Below are 22,492 nucleotides of genomic sequence, written 5' to 3'. Positions count from 1 at the left end.
GTGTGTGTGTGTGTGTGTGTGTGTGTTGAGGGTCAGTTTTGCTTCATGCAGTCACTTGGAGGACAGGCTCCTCTATCTTATGTCACTGCCTTAATCAGCTTTGGCTTCTCAGATTGTTTTGAAAGGGGAAATGTGTGTGGAGAAAGGGTCCAGGCTAGAAGTAGCTTATATCACTTTTACCCACTCAGTTTCATTGGTCAGAACTGAGTCATGTGATCCTACCTAATTGCAGGAGTGTATAGCAGTGTTCTAATGAAGAGAACACAGTCATTAGTGAGTACTAGCAGTCTCTGTCACAGCATGTATTAGATTATAACTTCTTTGCTTAAAACCCTTCTTATTACATGACTTTTTTTTTGAGACAGAGTTTCATTTTGTTGCCCAGGCTGTAGTGCAGTGGTTTGATTTCTGCTCATTGCAACCTCTGCCTCCCAGGTTCAAGCAATTCTTGTGCCTCAACCTCCCAAGTAGGTGGGATTATAGGCATGTACCACCATGCCCAGCCAATTTTTTGTGTTTTTTGGTGGATACGGGTTTTCACCATGTTGGCCAAGGCTAGTCTTGAACTCCTGGCATCAAGTGGTCTGTCCACCTTGGCCTCCCAAAGTGCTGGAATTACAGGCTTGAGCCCTCGTGTCCAGCCTACTTCTTACTACTTCTTATTACATGTAGAATAAAATTGGCCTGTGTCTCTTCCAATCTCTGTTTTGTATCACTTTTGCCTTTGTTCTCTAGCCACGTTAGACTTGGTCATTTTCTATGACATGAGATTTCTTTTTTTCCCTCCTGGAACCTATGTGCTTTGCAGTTTCCTTTGTGTGGAGTACTCTACTTTAAATATTTACATGACTGCCTCCTCTTCATCCTTAAAATGTCCACTTAAATTTTATCTCTAACTAAAAGCTCTAAAGTAGCACTTACACTCTCTGTCCTTTACGACAGCACTGTTTTAATCATTGTCACAGCATTTTCCGCAATCTATAATTTTATTTGAAAAAAATTTATTTCCTCTGCTAGAAAGAAGTGCCTGTCTTGCTCACTGTTGTATCCCTGCATTAACTGGCTAAGGATACATTAGTCATTCAGTAAATATGTTGTGGGAGGGAATCAATATTATATAGAACAGACTGAAATGGAGATAGTTGAATTTTAATTGAGGGCTCTCGTGATAATTTAGATGAGTTGCTGAAGGCTTGAGTTTTAGTGGTGACAGTGTAAATGGAACAGAAAAGGGTGGCTGAGAGACATTTCAAGAGAAAAACCAACACAAATTGATACGTGACTTAAGGAGAGCCTGGGTGAATTGGAAGATAATGATTTATAATAGATTGGTAAAGAGGATAGAAGAGCTGGATTTTTAGAGCTGATGAGTTGGGATTGATGCATATTCAATTTGAGATGATCACAAGACATTTAAGTAGAAATGTTGAGGAACAGTAGCTTGGATTAGAGAACACAGTTGAAATGCAGAGTCTAGGCCAGAGGTGATAAGATGAAGCCATAAAACTGAATGAGCTATCTAGAAAGAGAGTATATGTGAGAAGAGCAGATGGCTCAGTGGAAGGAAAATGAGGAGCCAGAAATGGAAACCAGAAGCAGGTGGCATGGAGGGAGGGGAACCAATTTAATATAGGGGGTAAGGAAACCAGCAGTTTCAAGAAAGAGGGATGATTAGGTTGGCTGCCTCCAATATAGCTATTCCTTGTCATATGCATTTGCAAGTTTTGAAATGTTACCTTTTATTAAGTAGTTTGAGATCAGAGGGTACCTTGGGTTTTATTCTATGAGAAAGTATAGCTTAATGAGAATGACAGAGTACACCTTTGAGTTCTTGTCTTTTTTTTGAAACAGGGTCTTGCTGTATGGCCCAAGCTGGAGTGTAGTGGTCCAGTCTTGCTCACTGCAACTTCTGCCCCCTGGGTTTGAGCTATTCTCATGCCGCAGCCTCCCAAGTAGCTGGGATTACAGACACATGCCACTATGCCCAGCTAATTTCTGTATTTTTAGTAGAGATGGGGTTTCATCATGTTGGCCAGGCTGGCCTTGAACTCCTGACCCCAGGTGATTCTTATGTGTTGGCCTCCCAAAGTGCTGGGATTACAGGCTTGAGCCACCGCGTCTGGCGTTGTTTTTTTTTTTTTTTTTCTTTTCTTTTTTTTGAGAGGGAGTCTCACTCTTACCCAGGCTGGAGTGCAGTGGCATGATCTCGGATCACTGCAAACTCTGTCTCCTGAGTTCAAGGAATTCTCCTGCCTCAGCCTCCCGAGTAAGTGAGATTACAGGCACCCACCACCATGCCTGGCTAATTTTTGTATTTTTAGTGGAGACGGATTTTCACCATGTTGGGCAGGCTAGTCTCGAACTCGTGACCTCAAGTGATCTGCCCGCCTTGGCCTCCCAAAGTGTTGGGATTACAGATGTGAGCTACTGCGCCCACCTGAGTTCTTGTGTTTTAGAGGTATCTACTTAAATATTTATAGATGAAAATACTTATTTTTTAGAAGTATACACTGAAATATTTACAGATAGAAGTTTTTTGCTTCAGAATACTTAAGGAAGCAGGAATTGGTGAGAATATGGGTATCGCGGCCATGGACAAGTTTGGGCCATGAGTTGATGACTGTAACTACATGGTGGGGTTAAGGGGTTTGCTGTCTTTAATATGTGCTTGAAATTTTACATAATAGAAATTATAAAAGGAGGGAATTACCTTTTCCAGTTATAACCTTGGACACATTGTTTAAACTTTTTTGAGACGGGGTCTTGCTCTGTCACCCAGGCTAGAGGGCAGTGGCTTGATCCTCTTCTGCTCCTTAAGTAGCTGGGACTACAGGTGCATGCCACCATGCTGGTTAATTTTTGTAGTTTTTGTAGAGACGGAATTTTGCCATTTGCCCAGGCTGGCCTTGAACTCCTGGGCCCAAGTGATTCGCCTGTCTCAGCCTCCTAAAGTGCTGGGATTATAAATGTAAGCCACTGCACCCAGCCTAATTAATTAAACCTTTGAAGCCTTAGTTTCTTCCGTTAAAAATAGTGATATTAATATTGACTTTATCAGTTTGGTGTGGTGATTAATGACAATGTATTAAAACCACTTAGCATACTTACTCTGTGTACTCATTGTCCAGTAAATATTTCTGAAGTGAAATCCAGTGAGATAATATAGTTAGGCATCAAGGTTAAGGGGTTTGTAGAGGGAGAAAAGGTTATGGACTCTTTGTAGCAACCTTTCTTAAGAGAAATGTTCTTTTAGAATGTTGTAAAGTTAGAATGGCTAACTTAAAAGCTTCCACAGAGATAACATTTATTTATTTTGACATGTTTTTAGTAGGAGTTTTCTGATCTGAACGTGTACAAAATCAGCAGTACAGTGGCATTTCATCTATTCTAAACCACATCCTTTTACTGAATCTTATTCCGGAAGCATTTATAAGGCAGGTGCCCCTGTCAAAGACATTGTCATTTAAAGTAGTTTACAAGTAAATTTTCATTTAACATTAAAATCAAATGAGGGAATACTTAAAATGGAAGCATGGTTTAATAAAATTGTATTAACACCAACTTGTTAGAGCACCTGACTTAATGTATATATTTTTTTGTAGTAACTTGGCTATGGATAGTATATATTTATCCTTTTTTTTTCTTTTGTGGTAAAACTTGGTTATGGTTAGTATATACTTGTCCTTTGGTATCCATGGGGTATTGGTTCCAAGACTCCTTGAAGATACCAAACTTTGAGGTGCTCCAGTCTCTTATGTAAAATGGGATAGTATTTACATATAACCTCTGCACATTCTCCTGGGTACTTGAACTCATCTCTAGATTACCTAATACATTGTAAATAGTATTTAGGTAGTAATACTGTATTGTTCAGAGAATAATGACAAGGAGAAAAGGTCTGTATATGTTCATTACAGGTGTGTTTTTTTCTGGAATGTTTTCAATCTACAGCTGGTTGAATTCATGGATGTAGAACCCATAGATACAGAGGGCCAACTGTACTAAGGAATTCCAGTCACAGTCTGTAGATGTCATACAAGTTTGTCTTCAGATAAACAAGAGACCTGTTAACACAAAGGAAGCTTTCTTGTATACCTTTTCATTGTCATGTTTTTAAAGTTTCTTCTTTTTTTGTTTTGGGAACTTTGATAAATTACTTAGGCAGAGTTTGGAACTGTCCCGTAGCTATATAATCAGTCATTTTTTTTCTTATCTTTTTTTTTTTTTTTTTTTTTCTGAGATGGAGTTTCACTCTTGCTGCAGGCGCAATCTTGGCTCACTGCAACTTCCATCTCCTGGGTTCAAGTGATTCTCCTGCCTCAGCCTCCCGAGTAGCTTGGGTTACAGGCGTGCACCACCACACCCAGCTAATTTTTGTGTTATTAGCAGAGACAGTTACACCATGTTGGCCAGGCTGGTGATCCACCCGCCTCGGCCTCCTAAAGTGCTAGGATTAGAGATGTGAACCACTGCACCTAGCCCCTATCTTTTATATTGTATTTTATTTCTTTAGAAATGAAGTTTCACTGTGTTTTCCAGACTGGAGTGCAGTGGCTGTTCACAGGCACTATCATAGTGCACTGTGGCTTCCAACTCTTGGCCTCAAGCAGTCTTCCCACCTTATCCTCTTGAGTAGCTGGGACTACAGGAATGCACCACAATGCTCAGCATTTTTTTTTCTATCTTAACATAAAATGGCAAAAAATTACTGTTGCCTTTCTCTTGATAAATAGCAGCCTAAATTAGACTGGTAGTTTGGAATAAAGGATATAGTAAAAAGGAAGGTGAGGAAAGTAGTATTTAAAAATGAAGGCAGGAAGGAGAAAATGAAGTTGGGAGATAAAGTTTATAATTTTTTGCGCCTTAATATCAACTTGCAGTGAATTAGTTGAAAATTGCTTTGCCGGTTACATGTAATTGGTAACTTTTAGCTTATTTGCCACCTGGAACAGACATAACTTCTTTAACATAAAATTCAGATACAGTTGTCATTGAATTTATGTTTCTATAAAATTGGTGGTGGAAGTTTTGGCATTAGGTAGGAGAATAGGACAGGGAAAGAGAGCTATGTCTCAGGCACTGTACTAAGGGTTTTACATATTTTGTTAAATCCTCACAGCAACCCTGTAGATAGGTGTTACTGAAGCACAGAGGTTAGATAACTTGCTTAATGTTACACAGATAATAAATGACAGAGCAAGAATTCAAACTGTAATGTTTCTATTCTCGTTATGCTTTAGTCATCCTGTTGCTTTGTTTTTTTTTTTTTTTTTTTTTTTGAGACAGAGTCTTGTTCTTGCTGCCCAGGCTGGAGTACAGTGGCACGATCTCAGCTCACTGCAACCTCCACCTCCTGGGTTCAAGTGATTCTTCTGCCTCAGCCTCCCAGGTAGCTGGGATTATAGTCGCCTGCCACCATGCCCGGCTATTTGTTGTATTTTTAGTAGAGATGGGGTTTTGCCATGTTGGCCAGGCTGGTTTCTAATTCCTGACTTCAGGTGATCCATCTTCCTCGACCTCCCAAAGTGCTGGGATTACAAGTGTGAATTACCTCGCTTGGCCCCCCTTGCTTTATTTTCTGATTCCATTCAGTCATTAGTCTTGTTGGTTTTTTAAAAAAAAGTTTTATTGAGATATGATTCACATACTATACAGTTCACTCATTTAAAGTATACAATTCAGCTTTTAATATATTCAGAGTTGTGCAGCCATCAGCACAATATTAAAACATTTTCATCACCCCCCAAATCAATGCCATACTCATTAGTTGTCACCCCTAACCTCCCCTCTCCCTGTTCTAGGAAACCATTAATCTGCCTTCTGTCTCTATACATTTGCTCATTCTGGACCTTTCATGTAAATGGAATCATTTATATGGTCCTTTGTGACTGCTTTCTTTCACTTAGCTCAATGATTTTTTATTTTTTTCTTTTATCTTTTTTGAGATAAGGTCTTGCTCTGTTGCTGAGACTGTAGCGCAATGCTTGATCATGGCTCACTGCAACCTCTACCATCCAGGCTCAGGTGATCCTCCTACTTCAATCTCCTTAGTAGCTGGGACTGCAGGCATGTGCCACCATGCCAGGTTAATTTTTTGATTTTTTTTTTTTTTTTTTGTAGAGATAGTCTCACGAGTCTCACTATATTGGCCAGGCTAGTCTTGAACTCCTGGGCTCAAGTGATCCTCTCCCCTCTGCCTCCCGAAGTGTTAGCGTTATAGGCATGAGCCACCACACCAAGCAGCTTGATATTTTTAAGGTTCATCCATGTTATAGCACATATTGGTACTTCATTTCTTTTTATTGCTGAATAACATTTCATTTTATGGTTAATACCACATTTTATTTATCCATTCATTAGTTTACAGACATTTAAGTTGTTTCTCCCTTATGGCTATTATGAATAATATGGCTATTACCATTCATGTACATGTTTTTAAAAAATTATTGTGGTAAGACATAAGTAACATAAAGTTTACCGTTTTAACCACTTTTAAGTGTATGGTATTAAGTATGTTCACATTGTTATATAACCATCACCACCATCTATTTGCATAACTTTTTCATTTTTGCCACCTGAAACTCTGTACCCATTAAACAACAACTCCTGAGTCTCCCATCCTCCCAACCTCTGGCAACTACCATTCTACTTTCTATCTCCATGAATTTGACAACTCCTGGAACCGCATATAAGTGAAATAAATCATACAATATTTGTCCTTTATGACTGGCTTATTTCACTGAGTACAGTGTCTTCAGAGTTTATTCGCATTGTAGCATGTGTCAAAGTTTCTCCCCCACCAAAGGCTGGTACTGTTCCAGTGAATCTATATTTACTACATGTTGTTTACTCGTTCAACTGATGATGGACACTGAGACGGAGTTTTGCGCTTGTTTCCAAGGCTGTAGAGCAACGGCGTGATCTCGGCTCATTGCAACTTCCACCTCCCGGGTTCAAGTAATTCTCTTGCCTCAGCCTCCCAAGTAGCTGGGATTACAGGCATGCACCACCAAACCTGGTTAATTTTGTATTTGTAATAGAGAGGAGGTTTTGCCATGTTGGTCAGGCTGATCTTGAATTCCTGACCTCAGCTGACCCAGCTGCCTCAGCCTCCCAAAGTGCTGGGATTACAGGTGTGAGCCACCACACCTGGCCTGATGATGGACACACTGGTTGCTTCCACTTTTTGGCTATTGTGAGTAATGCTGTTAAGAACATGGGTGTACAAATATCTATTTGAGTTCTCACTTTTACTTCTTTTGGGTTTATATCCAGAAGTGAGATTGCTGGATCATATGATAATTCTGTTTCTGATTTTTTGAAGTACTGCTGTATGGGTTTCCACGGTGGCTGTACCATGTTATCTTCCCATCAGCAATGCACAAGGGTTCTAATTTTCTACATTTTCACCAACACTTGTTATTTCCTGTCTTCTTTTTAAAATAATAGCCATGGTGATGGTTGTGAGGTAGAATTATCTCATTGTGCTTTTGATTTGCATTTTTCTAATGGCTAGTGATATGATCATCTCTTCATGTGCGTATTCATTATTTGCAAATCTTCTTTGGAGAAGTATCTATTCAAGTCCTTTGCCCATTTTTGTGTTGATTTTTAATTTGATTCTTTTAGAGACAAAGTCTTACTGTATCACTCAGGCTGGAATGCAGTGACATGATCATGGCTTGTTGCAATCTCATCCTCCTGGGCTCAAGTGATCCTTCTGTCTCTAGGACTATACATGCATGCCACTGCCTGGCTCATTTATTTATTTATTTTTGTAGAGATGGGGGTCTCACTATGTTGCCTAGGCTGGTCTTGAACTTTTAGCCTCAAGGGACCCTCCCGCCTCAGCCTCCCAAAGTGCTGGGATTATAGGTGTGAGCCACCACACCCAGTTGGGTTGTTTTTTTGTTGTTGTTGTTGACTTGTAAGAGTTCTTTTTATATTCTGAATATCAATCTCCTATCAGATGTGATTTCTAAATATGCTATCTGTGGGTTGCCTTTTCACTGTATTAGTTTAGTGTCCTTTCATATACAAAAGATTTTTTAAAAGATCTTAATTTTGATGAACTCCAGTTTGACTCTTTTTTTGGTTGCCTGTGCTGCTGATGTCCTGGTTTATCTGGATGGGTTCAGGTAATCACAGGAGTCCTTTATCAGAGGGAATCAGTCAGTCCAAGAAAGGGATGTGATGATGAAAGCAGAAATCTTGATGATGTGGCCAAGAGCAAAGGATTGTAGGCAGCTTTTAGGAGCTGGAATAGACAAGGAACAGATTATTCTCTAGAGCCTCCTGAAGGAATTCAGGCTTTGATTGTGGCTCTGTAATCCACTCCTTCCAGATTGCTGCAAATGCCAAACAGGTCTGTCAGGCCTGTTTTAGGCTTATGACCTCTAGAACTATAAGATCACAAATTTTTGATGTTTTAACCACAAATTGTTGTTACACAGCAGTAGGCAAATACAACTAGAATCAAAGGAAAGACTGAGAGCATGAAGATTATACATAAGACTTTTAAAATATTTTATTTCAATAGGTTTTTGGGGAACCAATGGTGTTTGGTTACATGAGTAAGTTCTTTAGCGTGATTTCTGAGCCTGGTACAACAATCATCTAAGAGCAATGTACACTGTACCCAATGTGTAGTCTTTTATCACTCACCCCACCACCCTTATCATTCATATGCCTTCGTGTCCTCATAGCTTAGCTCCCACTTATGAATGAGAATATACAATGTTTGGTTTTCCATTCCTGAGTTACTTCAGTTAGACTAATGGTCTCTAATTCCATCCAGGTTGCTGCAAATGCCATTATTTCGTTTCTTTTTATGGTTGAGTAATGTTCCACGGTATGTATGTATATACCATATTTTCTTTACCCACTCGTTGATTGATGGGCATTTGAGCTGGTTCTATATTTTTGCCTTTGTGAATTGTGCGGCTGTAAACGTGTGCAAGTATCTTTTTCATGTAACGACTTTTCCTCTGGTTAGATACACAGGAGTGGGATTGCTGGATCTACTTTTAGTTCTTTAAGGAATCTCCATGTTAGTTTATATTCCCACAAATAGTGTAAAAATGTTCCCTTTTCACCACATCCACACCAACATCTATTTTTTGATTTTTTGATTGTGGCCATTCTTATAGGAGTAAGGTGGTATTACATTGTGATTTTGATTTGCATTTCCCTGATAGTTAGTGATGTTGAACATTTTTTCATATGTTTGTTGGCCATTTGTAGATCTTTTTTTGAGAATTGTCTATTAATTTCCTTAGTCTGTTTTTTAATGGGATTGTTTTTTTCTTGCTGATTTGTTTGAGTTCCTTGTAGATTCGGGATATTAGTTATTTGTTGTATGTATAGATTGTGAAGATTTTCTCCCACTCTGTGGGTTGTCTGTTTACTCTGTTGATTATGTCTTTTGCTGTGTAGAAGCTTTTTAGTTTAATTCACTGTCATCTCTTTATCTTTGTTTTTGAGGCATGAGACTTCTGATAGAATCTACATCTTGGTTTGCTCAGATTGGCTTAAACCCTACATCGATTCTGATCCATCATCAAGTTTTGAAGATTGCAAGCTGCAGTCTCTTCCATGGAAATCTGAGAAGGGTTAATGGTATAAGCCAGTGGTACCTCCTGCTGCAACTGGTGTTGAGGCAGGAATTAACATTAATCATTACCTTCTTTTACTACCTATTCTAGATTTCCTTTATGCCAGGTCGGCATTTAAGGTGGTTTAAGTTGCTTGTGACCTTTAGGATTTCATCCTTGTGGGACTTGAACCTTTAGTTCAAAAGGTTTGCCTTTTTTGAACCATGGTTGCTATAATTTCCTGTTTACCCTATTACCAAGCATGGAAATATCCTGTATTCCAGACAGATTGCTCCCTAATCCCATTGTGTACAACAGGCCCTAATAATCAGGGTCACTTATCACTGCTTGTATATTTATTCCTTTCTTTGCTTGCTTGTTCATCAGTATGAGAAGCCCAGAGTGACCAAGTGGTGGTTGTGGCTTTAGGCTCTGCGAACCCCTACTGTGTCCTCTGCTGGAAGCATTACCCTCAGGATCTGTAGTACAGCAGAGATTTTAAATTCTGGGGATAGGAAACCCGCATGTCATAAGTGAATTACTGGGAATGATGGTGAAGAGTCAATCTAACTTCTACCCCTTGGTTTCTAAACCCATGCATCTTAGGTATTAGGGATATAATACCCTAGCCAGTTCAGTGCATATACTGCATCTCAAATGACCAGCAGAATGACTTCTTAATTGAGCTTTTAATTTAATGCACCACTTTATGATTTTGTTAGCCTGGCAGTTTCTAGGTGATGTGGTATGTTATGTAGGACCAGTGGATGCCATGGTCATGTGCTTAATGTTGTATCTTCTTCACCATTAAACGAGTGCTTTGGCTTGAGGTAATGTTAAGGTGAATCCCAGATTGGTAAAGCAAACATTTTGAAGCCACTGAGGTACTGTAAATGTCCAGCAACACTCAGGGCAGGAAAGGCAAACTTTCCTGAGTATTTCTAGAGTATGTGTAAATCCTACTTCCTGTGGAATGCAAAGGTTCCAATTCCATCCTGCCACCTGCTCAGTTCTATGTCTGATAAGTTGTTTCTTGCATTCTGCAGTGAGCCTAATTTTGCTAGATTTTTTTTCTCTTATTAGGTAGGACTTTTAATTATATTTTCAGAAATAAGTTGATTTTTTTTTGATAACGGGGATGTGATGAACAGTTTTCACTTTAACATAGTCAACTGTATGATTCCGTTTGTATAGAATTCAAGAAAAGGCAAACTGATGACAGCCCATCAGTGCTTGCTAGTAGGGAGAGAAATGACTGTAAAGGGGCACAATATAACTCTTCTTGAGTGATGGAAATAGTTTAAATATTGATTGTGTTGTGGGTTACATGACTGTATACATTTGTCAAAACTCATTAAACTGTACACTTAAAATTAGTTTTGTATGTGAATTATATCTCAAAGCTGATTTTGAAGAAATAAGAGGAATTAATATACTTACCTTTTTTCATAGTATCTTTTCCTTTGTGGTTTATGCTTTCTGATTCTTAAGTTTGAGAAACTCTTTTCTACACTGGGGTATTTTTTTCTAATTTTCCAATTCATTAATTGCTGCTCTTTATTTCCCTTATTGTCTCAAAATAAGGTATGGTAAGACATACTGAGACCAAAAAGACTGTCATGGAAGAAGAGTTTTGTACTCACTCTAACCTAGAAATAGGGGGCAGGCATGTCATAGAAGGCCACATGGGGAAGCACCAACGTCGGTCAGGAGGCAGAAGGAGTGAGGAGGAAAGCATAGGCCAGAGCCCTGTATTGTGGTTTCTGTGGAACAGAATGGGCGAGACAGGGTAGGCAAGCTTAAATAAATTTAGGATTGGATAATTTGATTAATTTTGGTGGGTTATAGGTGTGGTTGGTGGTTGTCTGGTATCTGGCCCTGGGGTGTGTTAGGGCAGAAGGAATACTGGCTTGGTGTGTGAGAGTTGTTTAAAGAAGATGGTCGTGGTATAGACTCTAGATTGTTTGGTTGCATATCAGAGGTGTGTTCAGAGGCAAGTTGCTTGCTGTCTCTAGGAATTAACCCTGGGAGGTGTAGCCCCTCCCGGGTCTGTAGGGCCCAAGGTGTCAAAACATCATAAAATACAGAAAAAAATTAAGAAGATTAACATACTTATGCTTTCTTTAGGTTTACTCTTTTTTTTTTTTCTTCTAGTTTCTTGATTGAGAAGGTATTAGTTAAGTATATTCAGTCTTACAGTTTTGTTTCAAGAGCATTAGGCTGTAATTTTAGCTAAGCTCCACATTTTGATGGTGTGGTACATTTATTGTCATTCAGTTCTTATTTTTATAGTTTTTATTATTTTAAACTTATTTAGAAGTTCATTTCTAAGTTAACAAATATTTGAAAATGGTGATTTCAGCATTATATAGTGGTTAGAGAAGGTGGTCTTAGATAAAAATTCCTTGAAAATTTTTTTGTGTTTTTTATTGTGATTTTATTTTGAAAATATTTCATGTGTACTTGAAAATAATTATATTTTTATTTTTTGTTGGAGGATTTTTTATAGCTTTTTTGTTTGATGTTTTTATTTTTGTTTGGTATTTTTATTTTTTGTTTGGTGGAGGGTTCTTTATGTAACTTTCTTTAGTTATATAAAATTCTTTATATACCTTAATAAGTTAGATCAAACTTACTAACTTTATGGATCAAATATTATATATATTATATATATATATATAAACACTTACTGGTGTTTGGACATTCTGATCTATCAGTTTCTAATGTAAGTAAATTAGAGGCTCATGCAGTGGTTGAAGATTAATTTTTTTCCTGGAATTCTCTTTTTTTCTTATTTTGATAGCTATGTATAAGGCTTTGGGGTGTGTGTGTGTGTGTGTATATCATGTCTCCATACTTTTTAATGTTACAGTACAATTTTGTCTGATGTTAAAATTGCCACGCCACCTTTTCTTTAAAAAAAAAGTAAAACTTTTTTTAAAAACAAATTTGCCAGAATATTTTTTCATGTATTTGTTTTCATCTTTTCTCTATTAGTGTTTTAGCTCACTGTTACAAACAACTTTAGTTGAATTTGTATATTATTTTTATTTTATTTTATTTATTTTTTTTTGCGATTGAATCAATCTCTGTTGCCCAGGCTGGAGTGCAGTGGCACAATCTTGGCTCACTGCAACCTCTGCCTCCTGGGTTCAAGTGATTCTCCTGCTGCAGCCTCCTGAGTAGCTGGGATTACAGGCCCACACCACCACACCTGGCTAATTTTTGTATTTTTAGTAGAGAAAGTGTTTCACCGTGTTGGCCATGCTGGTCTCAAACTCCTGACCTCAGGTGATCCTCCCACCTTGGCCTCCCAAAGTGCTGGGATACAGGTGTGAGCTGCCATGTCCATCCTGTATGTTATCTTTAAATCCAATCTGATAACCTGTTATAAATGAGCTAAATTAATTTACATCTATTTTGATTATGATGTATCTAGATTTTTGTCATCTTGCTTTGTTTGCTATGTTTTCTTTGCTTCTTTGCTTCTCTTCTCTTTTCCTGTTTTTTTTATTGATATATAATATTTTACATATTTATGAGGCACATGTGATATTTTGTTACATACATAGGATGTATAATGATCAAGTGAGGGTATTTGGGATATCTATCACCCTGAGTATTTATCATTTCTATGTGTTGGGAACATTTAAAGTCCTCTCCTCTACCTAGTTTGAAATACACAGTTTTGCTAACTGTAGTCAACCTACTCTGCTATAGAATATTAGAATTTATACTTTTTCTTTAACCATATGTTTGTGTCCATTGACCAGTGTCTCTTCATTACCTACTACCCATGCATCCTTCCTTCTCAGACTTTGGTGTCTATCATTCTACTGTCTACTTCCATGAGATCAACCTCTTAAACTCACAATATGAGTGAGAACACGTTATATTTGTCTTTCTAGTCCTGACTTATTTCACTTAACATAATGATCTCCAGGTCCATCCATGTTGCTGCAAATGACATGATTTCATTTTTTTTTTTTTTTTATGGCCAAATAGTATTCTATTGGGTATATATGCCACATATATCCATTAATCTGTTTTTTTTTTTGTTTATTTGTTTTTAAAGACAGGGTCTCATTTTGTCACCCAGGCTGGAGTACAATCATGGTTCACTGCAGTGAGTAGCTGGGACCACAAGCCTACACTACCACACCTGAGTAATTAAAAAATTTTTTTTTTGTAGACATGGGGATCTCACTATGTTGCCTAAGCTGGTCTCAAATTCCTGGGCTCAAGCAGTCCTCCTGCCTCAGCCTCCCAGAGCGCTAGGATTACAGACCTAGCACTGTGCCTGGTCTCATATATCTGTTGATGAACACTTAGATTGATTACATATATTTGCTATTGTGAATAGTGCTACAATAAACTTGCAAGTGCAGTTATCCCTTTGATATGCTGATTTCTTTTCCTTTGGATAACTACCCAGTAGTGGGATTGCTGGATCGTGTGGTGGTTCTGTTTTTAGTTTTTTGAGAAATTTTCATACTGTTTTCCAAAAAGTTTACATTTTCACCAACACCGTATGAGTTCCCTTTTCTCTACATCCTCACCAGTGTCTTTTTTTTGTCTTTTGTTATTTATTTATTTATTTATTGAGACTAAATCTCACTCTGTCACCCAGGCTGGAGTGCAGTAGTATGATCTCAGCTCACTCCAACCTCCACCTCACTGATTCAAGTGATTTTCCTGTCTCAGCCTCCCAAGTAGCTAGGACTACAGCTGTGTGCCACCACACCTGGCCAGTTTTTTTTTGTATTTTTAGTAGAGAGGAGGTTTCACCATGTGTTGGCCGGGATGGTCTGGAACTCCTGACCTCAAGTGATCCACCTGCCTTAGCCTCCCAAAGTGCTGGGATTACAGATGTGAGCCACCACACCTGGTGTTTTTTGTCGTTTAAGCAATAGCCATTTTAACTTGGGTGAAATGATATTTCATGTGGTTTTGATTAGCATTTCTCTGATGATTAATGATGTTGAGCATTTTTTCATATACTTGTTGGCCATTTGTATGCCTTCTTTTGAAAAATACCTATTCATGTCCTTAGTCTACTTTTAAATGGGATTATTGGTGGGATAGAGAAGTCTTCATCATTATCCTCACTCTCACCAAAATCAGAATAATCCTCAGAATTTTCACCAGTTGCAAAGGCTGGTTCAGTGTCATTAGCACTATCACCATCACTGCCTTCCGGAATAATCTTTCTCTGCTGTACTACAGCTTTAGATGCTGCTTTTCTTTTCCCTTGAGCACCACCATCATCTTCCTCAGTAATCTTATCCAAATCTAAATAATCACTGTCTACACTGCAATTAGAGATATGAGGAAACTTATTCATCGTTTCTGTTCTACCATTGCCATGTTTTTCAACGCTTTTATCTTGAGACTTCTGCGCATTAGTGGTGACTGTTGGGAAGTTCCTTCACTGATAGAGTTAGTGCAACTTCTAAGTCTCTGGTAGAGCTTGTCATTTAGGCATCCTTTTTCTTCTCTTGTAGTGGAATTTCTTGTTTCTGGAGATTGTTCAAATTAGGATTTGGTTTATCTTGTTTTAATTCCTTTGATGTTGTTCTGGATTTCTTGTTTAAAGGTACAGTTGCAGAAACAAAATTATTATCACTGTCAGTCATCAAACTGTAATTGATTGGTTTCTCATGTCTCACAGGCTGTACTATGGTCCTTTTCAAGGCTTGATATTTACACTTCTCAAGTTCTTGTTGGCTGTAGTAGCAGTTTCAATTCCTGCCCCAAACTAGGCATCTGCGCTCTCCCTTCACTCTATTTTTTTTTTTGGAGACAGAGTTTTGCTCTGTCACCAGGCTGGAGTGCAGTGGTGCGATGTCAGCTCACTGCAACCTCCTCCTCCCAGCTTCAAGCAATTCTCTTGCCTCAGCCTCCAGAGTAGCTGGGACTATAGGCACATGCTACCATGCCCAGCTAATTTTTGTATTTTTAGTAGAGACGGGGTTTCACCATGTTGGCCAGGATGGTCTTGATCTCTTGACCTCGGGATCTGCCTGCCTCGGCCTCCCAAAGTGCTGGGATTACAGGGGTGAGCCACCACGCCCAGCCTCTTCCTTCACTCTTGACCGTTTCCTTTGCTGTGCAGAAGCTTTTTTGTTTAATATAATCTGTTGGCTCTAAATATGTGGATTTATTTCTGAATTCTCTGCTGTATTCCGTTAGTCTGTTTATCTCTTTTATACCAGTACCATGTTGTTTCGGTTACTATAGCCTTATAATATATTTTGAAGTCAGGCAGCTTGTTCTTTTTGCTCAAAATTGTTTTGGTTGTTTGGACTCTTACTTGGTTTCATATGAATTTTAAGATTGCTTTTTCTGTTTCTGTGAAAAATGACATTGGTATTTTGATAGAGACTGCATTAAATCTATAGATTGCTTTGAGCAGTATGGTCATTTTAATGATGTTAATTCTGATCCTTGAGCATGGGATATTTTTCCATTTGTTTGTGGTCTCTTTATTTTATCCAGTGTTTTATAGTTTTTATAGCTGTTGTAAAAAGGGATTGCCTTCTTGATTTCTTTCTCAACTAGTTTGTTTTATTGATGTATCAAAACAGGTTTTGTATGTTGATTTTCTTTAACACCACCCTACCTCACAGGTGGATGTATGTTGATTTTTGTGTGTTGATTTTGTATTTGGAAACTTTACTGAATTTATTTAGCAGAACTAAGAGTTTTTTGGTGAAGTCTAGATTTTTCTAGATATTTTTTTAACACTCCCTACTTCACAGGTGGATGTATATTGATTTATGTGTGTTGATTTTGTATCCTGTAACTTTACTGAATTTATTTAGCTGAACTAAGAGTTTTTTTGGTGCAACCTAGGTTTTTCTAGATAGAAGATTATATCATCAGCATAGAGGGACAGTTTGATGTCCTCTTTTCTAATTTGGATGCCTTTTCTTTTTTTTCCCTCTTGCCTGATTGGTCTGGCCAGGACTTGCCATACTATGTTGAATGTGAGTGGTTAAAGTGGGCATCCTTGTCTTGTTCCAGTTCTTAGAGGAAAGGGTTTCAACTCTCAGTATGATGTTAGCTGTGGGTTTGTCATATATGACCTTTGTTACGTTGAGATATGTTTCTTTGATGCCTAGTTTGTTACGAGTTTTTATCACGAAGGGGCACTGAATTTTATAAAGTGCTTTTTCTGTGTCTATTGAGATGAACATGTGGTTTTGCCCTTTATTCTGTTGATGTTATGAATCATATTTGTTGATTTGTGTAACCATCCTTGCCTCTCTGGGAAAAATCTCACTTCACTGTGGTGTGTTGTTTGTTGTTGTTGAGACGGAGTCTTGCTCTCTCACCAGGCTGGAGTGCAGTGGCATGATCTTGGGTCACTGCAACCTCTGCCTCTCGGGTTCAAGCGATTCCCCTGCCTTAGCCTCCCCAGTAGCTGGGACTACAGGCGCACAACCACTCCCGGCTAAATTTTTGTATTTTAGTGGAGATGGGGTTTTACAATGTTGGCCAGGATGGTCTCAATCTCCTAATCTTGTGATCTGCCCACCTTGTCTTCCAAAGTGCTGGGATTATAGGCATGAGTCACCGCCCCTGGCCTTTTTTTTTTTTTTTTTTTTTTTTTTTTAATGTTGTTGAATTCAGTTTGCTAGTATATTGAGAATTTATATTGTCCTGTAGTTTTTTAAATTTTTTTTTTTTTCATCCTTGTCTGGTTTTGGTGGTAAGGTAATGTTGGCCTTGTAGAATGAGTTGGGGAGAATAACCAGAAACACTGGTTCTTCTATGAGTGTTTGGTAGAATTTGGCAGTGAAGATTGGGCACAGTGGCTCATGCCTGTAATCCCAGCACTTTGGGAGGCTGAGGCGGGTGGATCACGAGGTCAGGAGTTCGAGACCAGCCTGGCCAACATGGTGAAACCCAATCTCTACTAAATATACAAAAATTAGCTGGGCGTGGTGGTGCGCACTGGTAGTCCCAGCTACTCGGGAGGCTGAGGCAGGAGAATTGCTTCCAGTCCTGGACTTCTCTTTGTTGGGAGACTTTTTATTATCGATTAAATCTCTTTACTCATTGTCAGTCTGTTCAGGTTTCATATTTCTTCCTCATTCAGTCTTGGAGATTGTATGTGTCTAGGAATGTATCCATTTCCTCTCAGTTTTCCAGTATGCTAGTATATCATTGTTTGTAATAGTTTTTAATGATCTTTTGTATTTCTGTGGAATCAGTTGTCTCCGTTTTCATTTCTGATTTTATTTGGGTCCTCTCTTTTTATGTTTGTTAGTCTAGCAAGTGGTTTACTGATTTACCTTTGCAAAAAATGAGCTTTTTGTTGTTCCTATGTGCTTTAGAAAAAAGTCGTTTCATTTAGTTCTGCTCTGATTTTTATTGTTTCTTCTATTAATTTGAGGTTTGGTTTGTTCTTTTCTAGTTCCTTAAGGTTCATTGCTAGATCATTTCTTTAAAATCGTACTACTTTTTTGATGTAGGCATTTTTTGAGACAGAGTTTCACTTAGTCACTCAGTCTGGAGTGCAGTGGCATGATCTTGGCCTACTGCAACCTCTGCCTCCGGGGTTCAAGCAATTCTTGTGCCTCAGTCTCCTGAGTAGCTGGGAGTACAGGTGCATGCCACCACTCCTGGTCGATTTTTGTATTTTAGTAAAGATGGGGTTTCACCACTTTGCCCAGGCTGGTCTTGAGCTCTTGAGCTCAGGCAGTCCCCCAACTTTGGCCTCCCAGAATGCTAGGATTGCAGGCATGAGCTACCACACCTGGCCTGTTATTCTTGATTTCTGGTTTTATTCCATTCTTATCTGAGAAGATACTTGATGTGACTTCAGTTTTTAAAAATCTGTTGACACTTCTTTTGTGTCCTAATGTGATCTGTCCTGGAGAGTGTTTCATATGCTGATGAAAAGAATGTTAGATGAAATGTTCTGTAAATGTCTGTTAGGTCTGTTTAGTCTAATATGCAATTTAAATCCAGTGTGGCTTTCTCAATTTTTTTTAAATCTAGATGATCTATTTAATGTTCACAGTGGGATGTTGATGTTCCTATTATTGTATTGGAATTTGTCTCTCCTTGCGGTTATTATATTACTTGCTTTATGTATCTGGGTACTCCAGTGTTGGGTGCCTATATGTTTGGAATTGTTATATCCTCCTCCTGAATTTTCCCTTTACCATTATATAATGACTTTGTCTCTTTTTATTGTTTTTGACTTAAAGTTTGTTTTGTTTGATACAACTGTAGCCACTCCTAGTCAGTTTTGGTTTCTGTTTGCATGGAATATATTTTTCCATCCTTTACTTTCAGCCTATTTGTTTTTACAGCTGAGATGAGTTTCTTGTAGGTAGTACATAGTTGGGTCATACTTTAAAAACATTTAAAAAAATCTCTTTAATCAGTCTACATGTTTTTATTTACTTAAGACAGTTTTGTTCTTGTTGCCCAGGCTGGAGTGCAGTGGTGCGGTCTTGATTCACTGTAACCTCTACCTCCTGGGTTCAAGTGATTCTACTGACTTAGCCTCTGAAGTAGCTGGAATTACAGGCACCCATCAACATGCCCAGCTAATTTTTGTATTTTTAGTAGAAATGGGGTTTCACCATGTTGGCCTGCCTGATCTCGAACTCCTGACCTCAGGTGATCCACCCGTCTCTACTTCCCAAAGTGATGAGATTGCAGGTGTGAGCCACACCATGTCCGGCCAAGTCAGTCTGTGTCTTTTAAGTGGAAGATTTGATCAGTTTACATTCAGAGTTATTGATAAGTGAAGGTTTATTTCTGTCATTTTATTAAGTGATTTGTGGCTGTTTTTTATATTATCTGTTCCTTTGTCTCTCATTATTTATCATTTTGGTTTGGTGGTTTTCTGTAGTTGTAAGTCTCTTCCTGTTTGTGTGTGTACTCTATCAGTGGTTTTTATATTGTGTTTTCATGATGGTAGATACTGTTCCTTTGCTTCTGGATTTAGGACTTTAAGCATTTCTTCTAGGGCCAATCTAGTGGTGATATATTCCCTCAGCTTTTGCTTGTTTGGAAAATACTTTATTTCTTACTCATTTATGAAGGATAACTTTGCTGGGTATAGTATCTTTGACTGACAGTTGTTTTTTCTTTCAGCACTTTTTTTTTTTTTAATTTATGTCTTTTTTAGATGGAGTCTCGCTCTGTTACCCAGGCTGGAATAGTAGTAGTGCAATCATGGCTCACTGCAGCCTCTGCCTCCGGGGTTCAAGTGATTCTTCTGCCTCAGCCTCCTGAATAGCTGGGGTTACAGGCATGTGCCACTGTGCCGAGCTAATTTTTGTGTTTTTAGTAGAGATAGGGTTTCACCATGTTGGCCAGGCTGGATATCTAAATCTCTTGCTAGACTTGGGAAATTTTTACCTATTATTAAACAGATTTTTTTAACATTTTTGTGTTCTCCTGAGACACTGAAAATTTGAATATTTGGTTACCTAATGGTGTGCCATATGTCACATAGGCTTTTCTCATTGTTTTTCTTTAATTATTACTTTCTGTCTCGCTAGCTTTTTTCCAAAGGCCTTTCTTAATGTTCTGAGAATCTTTCGTCTGCTCAATCTAGTCTGTTGTTGACACTTTCAAATGTATTTTGTATTTTATTCAGTGAAATCTTCAGTTCCAGAATTCCTGTTTGGTTTTTCTTTTTTCTTTTTTTTTTTTGAAAGAGTTTTCCTCTGTCGCCCAGGCTGGAGTGCAGTGGCCCAGTCTTGGCTCACTGCAACCTCCACCCCCTGGGTTCAAGCAATTCTCCTGCCTCAGTTTCCTCAGTAGCTAAGATTACAGGCATGCGTCACCACGCCCAGCTAATTTTTGTATTTTTAGTAGAGACGGGGTTTCACCATGTTGGTCAGGTTGGTCTTGAACTCCTGACCTTGTGATCTGCCCGCCTAGGCTTCCCAAAGTGCTAAGATTACAGGCCTGAGCTGCTGCACCTGGCCTAGTTTTTCTTTCTCTCTTTTTTTTTTTTTTTTTTTTTATTTTGAGATGGAATCTCACACTGTTGCCCAGGCCAGAGTGCAGTGGCGTGATCTCAGCTAAATGCAGCCTTCACTTCCCGGGTTCAAGTGATCCTCTTGCCTCAGCCTCCTGAATAGCTGGGACTATACAGGTGCCCGCCACCACACCTAACTAATTTTTTTGTAGAGATGGGGTTTTACCATGTTAGCCAGACTTGTCTTGAACTCTTGACCTCAAGTGATCTGCTTGCCTTGGCCTACCAAAATGCTGGGATTGATTACAGGCATCAGCCACTGTGCCCAACCTAGTTTTCCTTTATGATATCTAGTTTCTTTAGTAAATTTCTCCCTCATAGCCTTAATTGTTTTTCTGATTTCTTTGTATTGTTTTTCACAATTCTCTTGTATCTTTTTTTTTTTTTTTTTTTGAGACAGAGATGGGGTTCTGCCATGTTGGCCAGGTTGGGGTTGAACTCCTGGCCTCAAGTGATCTGCCTGCCTCGGCCTCCCAGAGTGCTAGGATTATAGGCATGAGCCACAGTGCCTGGCCTCAGAATTCTCATATCTTACTGGGCTTCTTTAAAATCACTATTTTGAGTAATTTTTCTTGGATTTCATAAATTTCTTTTTACCCCCCTGAGAAAGGGTCTCAATTTGTTGCCCAGGCTGGAGTGCAATGGTGTGATTATACCTCAGTGCAGCCTCAACCTCCCTGGGCTCAGGTAATCCCCCCACCTCAGCCTCCCAAGTGGCTGGGACTACAGGTGCATGCCACCACACCTGGCTAATTTTTGTACTTTTTTTAGAGATGGGGTCTCACTATGTTGCCCTGGCTGGTCTGGCACCACTAGGCTCAAGCAATCTGCCTACCTTAGTCTCAAAGTGCTAGAATTACAAATGTGAGCTACCTAACCTGGCCAGATTTTTTTTGTTTGGGATGTATTGCTTGTGAATTATTGTGGTCTTTTGGAGGTGTCATGCTTCCTTGCTTTTTCATGTTTCCTGTGTCCTTACACTTATATTTGTGCCTCTGGTGTAACAGTCGCTCCTTTTAATTTTTTGAATTTTCTTTCATAGGGGAGAACATTTTCCTGAAGATGTATCTGTGGTGTTGGTATGGCATTTTGGTTTTGATTCTAGCTATGTGTCATAGGATAGTCTCTGTGTGATTTCCTTGGATGTGAATGGTGTCAGTGATGTCTGTGATTTCTTAGGTGGCTTAGATCGTGGTTGTTAGTGGAGGCTGTAATAAAGTTTTTTTTTTTTTTTTTTTTTTAATAAAATAAAATTTTAACCTTCAATAAAAGAGGTCTCACTATGTTGCCCAGACTGGTCTCAAAGTCCTGAGCTCAAATATCCTCCCACCTCAGCCTCCCAAAGTGCTAGGATTGTAGGTGTGAGCCACCATGCCTAGCCTGTGATAAGGTTTTGCTGAGGTCTGGGTGGCCAAGTAGGCTAGCCCTCAGGCCCCAGTGGCGGCACCAGTGAGCTGAAATTGCCTGTCCTTGGGCTTCAGGGCAGCATATACTGGCACCAGTGTTAGCAGTTTCAGACAAGCCAATTATTGAGCCTCCAGGTGTCTTGCTTGAGTACCAGGAACGGCACAAATGAGCCAGGCAGGTTGACAGGTTTTTAAACCTCTGTGTAGTAGGCATGGTGTGGATGATGGCAGTAGCAGTGGGATAACCTTTAGGACCCAAGTTGTCTGTGGTGGTGTAGGCAGTGGCTGTGATGGGCTGGGCAAGCTAATCCCCAGGCTTGCAGGTAGCATGTGTGATTTGTTGCCAGCTGTGGTGGTAGAGGCAGGTTGAATAGGTCCAATCTCAGACCCTGGGAGGAGTGCTTAGGTGCCAACAATGGTGGTCTAGGCTAGGTGATTCCTAGGCCCATGGATTGCATGCTTGGGTACTCAGGGGGATG

At 39.1% G+C, this 22,492-nt stretch overlaps 1 protein-coding gene and 1 pseudogene across 4 annotated transcripts in view; one reads left to right on the top strand and one right to left on the bottom strand.

Annotated features, from left to right (window-relative positions):
* Positions 1-22,492, top strand: part of NCK1 (NCK adaptor protein 1) — an 86,850-nt gene that overhangs the window by 18,309 nt on the left and 46,049 nt on the right. The window lies entirely within an intron of this gene.
* LOC116537894 lies at positions 14,502-15,359 on the bottom strand (annotated as a pseudogene).

Source organism: Sapajus apella, unplaced genomic scaffold (genome assembly GCF_009761245.1).
Source record: "Sapajus apella isolate SASKATOON/1434 unplaced genomic scaffold, GSC_monkey_1.0 scaffold4, whole genome shotgun sequence".
NCBI lineage: Eukaryota > Metazoa > Chordata > Mammalia > Primates > Cebidae > Sapajus > Sapajus apella.
Note: the sequence above shows the minus strand (reverse complement) of the source record. Positions and strands in the feature narration are given on the sequence as shown.